Source organism: Hordeum vulgare, chromosome 3H (genome assembly GCF_904849725.1).
Source record: "Hordeum vulgare subsp. vulgare chromosome 3H, MorexV3_pseudomolecules_assembly, whole genome shotgun sequence".
Classification (NCBI taxonomy): domain Eukaryota; kingdom Viridiplantae; phylum Streptophyta; class Magnoliopsida; order Poales; family Poaceae; genus Hordeum; species Hordeum vulgare.
This window is the reverse complement of record NC_058520.1, coordinates 567,115,340-567,119,528: the sequence shown is the minus strand read 5'-3', so window position 1 is coordinate 567,119,528 and position 4,189 is coordinate 567,115,340.

The following is a 4,189-nucleotide window of genomic DNA, read 5'->3' as shown; positions in this document are numbered from 1 at the left end:
TTTAATTAGTTGTTAAACAGAAAAACAAATAGGATCACGTGATTCTACGCGTCATTTCAAGCAATCTACACATAGAGAACATCTCCAACGGAGCTACGGATCAAAAGTTACAAGCACCGCAAGATATGATGGCATGAATGCAATATGTGTGCAGCGGCGGTCACGAGCACTTCAAAACATACAACCAGCAAGAGAAAATGAAACTACACGAGATTCTAAGCAAGTTTCATGTAGGAGACGATCAAAACGGAGCTACGGATCAAAAACTACGAGCAAAACAAGAAATGACTACAATCTGCCAAAATCAGCCACATAGCATTTTCTACACCCCACAACTACGAACTATTCAACTCAAATATAATCAACCAAAGCATGACACGAAAGAGGGTAAGAAGCACTACAACATACAACCAACAACAACTAGCATGGCAGCAAGGAACACTAGGAAAAGAAGACACAACATGGCATCCCACACACTATTTCAGACTTAGTGAAAATTATACCTCATGAAAGTGCAGTTTTCGATCTGAAGCCACATTGACAGCAGCAAAAGCTATATCTACAGGACTCCAAATGGCATGAAAATTTGCAGCATGCTAGAGAAACACAAGGGGTACAACTAACTCCATTGGACCAACCTCAAAAGAGCTACAGATCAAAAGACACAAGCAAGACAAGACAGCAACAAAATATAACAGATTCCAGACTTAGAAATATTTCAGCACCTCCAAAACAGCACTATTTCTAGCAACTTGAGAGCAAGCAAACCACACCTAAACATCCATTTCTATTGCAACTAAAAATACCAGGGGCTAGACAAAACATCCAAGAACAACTCTCTAGTTGACAACTCCTTCAAACGAAGCAAGGAATAAATCCTACGAAAATGACAAGAGGGAAACATAGCAAAATATCGCACGAACAATCTTACTTGAAAGCTAAAACTAATTGCACAGAAAATCCCATGGATTTTTCTACCCCGAAAACATATAAAATATGTGGGATTGCAACACAAAAATAATGCCACACATAAATGTGAGATAATAACCTATTCACAAATAAATAAACTAGCGGCAATCCCTACACGCAAAAATACAAATGACTGCTCTAAAATACATGTAAAATAGGTTCCTAAAACATGGGCATTTCTAATACGGCATTCGGGCTATTCGGTCTTGCGCGAAAAATAAATACGGTGTTTATCCTACCTAGACAGCACGCTAATCTATGCATACGGCACGCTAAACGTCGTCAAACATTTGTGCAAGATTTTAAAACGGATTCTACGCGAGAAACTACACGAAAACCATATATTACTCGCTTCGATCCGACTTATGGATAATAACCTACGGGCGTTTTAATATACATATATCTCTGGAATTTAATTATATCGCAAAAATAAGAAAAAGTCTAACGGGCCGAATCTACACATGGGCCAGTGAGCAACACACTAAATATCGCCCGGGGCGAGGGATAGGTGCTGGAGCTCACCTTGGGGGGAGCCTCTTGGGCCGGTTGGGAGGCTGCAGCTAGATGGGCCGGCGGGGGAGCAGTGGGCCGAGGCGGCGGCGCGGGCGACTGGGCCGGGAGGAGCCGCGGCGCTAGCCAGGGAGGCCACTGGGCCTGGATGACTCGGGCCTAGCTCGCGAGACGGTCAATGAGGCTGTGCCCTCGTCGTGAACCTCCCGCGGGAGCGAGGCACAAGGCACAGCGGCGCGACCTCGTCGGCAGGCGAGGCGGCGGCATGGCGTAAGGCGGAGGCGAGGGAAGAGGCGACCGGATCTGGGCGTCGGCGGTCGGATCCGGCTGTGGGGCTGGCTGCGCAAGGCGGGATCGGCGGCGGGGCTCCGGGATCCGGCGGCGGGGCGGTAGGGAATGAGCACCGGCGGCGGCGCACGGGGAGGCCGGAGTTGCGGGACCCGGCTGCGGCGCACACCGAGGAGGAGCGGGGTGGCGGCCGGCGAGGGGCTCCGGCGAGGGAGGTGCGGCGGCACGGGTAGGTAGGCTCGGGCAGGGAGCTTGGGCAGATTGGGTGGCGGCCGGATGGGCTCGGCGGGCCTCGCGTGGGCTCGCAGGCCCGGCGGCGCTGAGGAGGCTGAGGGGAGGATAGGCTGGCGGCTAGGGTTTTGTGGGTTGCACAGATTTCGAGGGAAAGAGAGGGGGGCTGTCTAAAAATTAGAAGGGGTCTATTTATAGACACATGGGGGGGGTAGGTTAGCCGGAATTTCGTTCCGGATCCAACCGCGTGGTCGGATTCGGACGATTCCGAACGCGGGAACGGTTATGAGGCCGTGTAGAGTGGGTATCCGGAGGCGAGAGGGGGAACGGGCGGCGCGGCAACGAATTTTAAAACACCGACAGACGTCCGACGGTAGACCGAAACGGTGCCGCTACGGTCGACCGTTCGGGTACCAGACGGACTCCGATCGCGACGAAATTCGACAGGCGGCCTAGCTATATAAAATAAGACCGCACATCAAATCTCAACCCGATTAGAGAAAGTTTTGCGCACACTTTTAAAACAGGGTTTCGAACGATGCCGCGGGCGCGTGCGTGTGTGGTCGGGCTCAGAACGGACAACGACGAGAACCGGCAACTACCAACGGATGCAAGTTTTGAAAACGGGCGGCAAAGGAGATGCCGATGTAATGCAGATGATGCGCATGATGCAATCATGATGCAACAAATAAAAATACCCACACGACGGAAACGGAAAGGAAAGGGGAATCTTTTGAAACGCCGGCATCGGGCTGTCACAACATGGCAAGATAATGTTGACACAACGTCAATTCTACCGTGTTTGTATGTTTCTATTGAATAAATAGTTTAATCAAAACTTTGCATATTTCCGTGTGCAGTTACAATGCTGAAGATATGCATTGAAAATATGTATAAGTGTCAGGAGTTGTCTAGATGCTCACATGAATGTCTTTTGTAGGGTTTCCTACATTTAGAGGTACATTTATACTTTTTTATGTTTTCTTACCTTTAACATGATCATACTTGGATAATTTATTAGATAAAGTGCTCAGCATGTCAATCTTATCAGCAAGGAAACATGAAAAATAGGATGATGCCTAGACAGGGACCGCAAACACATCGAGCGAAATAGGAGAGGGAGATGACATTGTAAACCTTGAGGTCCGGTCCATAAGGTTTTCCAACATCGCCGCCATCATGAGCAGTTTCCTCAAACATTCATGATCGGCCTCGGAAAGCTTGACAGTATATCACAACTATTTCATTACCTCTTAGAACAGCTCATCATGTGTTTTAGCTAACGTGTAATTAAATCTACTTTTGATATGATAACGGCTAAGTTGCAATTTAACTGATGTCAACATATGGATTATTTCTAGACCAATATTCTCTTTAACAACCATAATCTCATGCAACCCACCTTAGCAAACTTGATGGATAATTGTAGTGTTATTTGTAAATATCCCTTATGTTGTGTGTACATCTATATATAAATAATAAATGGAATTATGAAAACAAGTGTTTTTTCTTTTTTTATGGTGCCGTAATGAAGGACTCCATGAGACATGAGCTAAGGATGTGAAAAGTTTTTTCTCCCGTTGCAACACACGGGCATGTGTCCTAGTATATCCAACACGTGGTACGTCCGGTAATTCTCGAGCTCCCCGCACTCTATGTGTTCGACACATTGTCCGCCCTTGATTATTTGTGATTTTTTTAGGGAAAACGATGAATTCCGATGATTCGTCAAATGAGGAGTATGAACCGTCGTAGCTTGATCAAATGATTCATGATGAGTTTTCTGATTCATTGGATTTAGACGAATAAGTTGACATGATCATGCTTATGAGCATGCAAGAGGAAATGGACCGGTAAGTGAAGCATATTCTTAACTTCAAGGGCTCAATCAAAGGGAGAAGAATGATCCATCGAGATAGGGTATTCGGAGCACGGCTACCGTAGAAGGACTACTTTGCTCCAAATCCAACTTTTTCGGATGATCCATGTTAGATTTTCTATTTTACTACTTCCTCTGTCCTAAAATAAGTGACTCGACTTTGTAATAACTTTAATACAAAATTGAATTTTGGAAGGGAGGGAGTGTTTTTTTTTTTTTTTTTTTTTTTTTTTTTTTAAGAAAAAACCCACCAAAGCAAGAAGCAATTTTGCCACGGAAGGAAAAAAGAGAGAAATTATCAGCCCGTGCGTG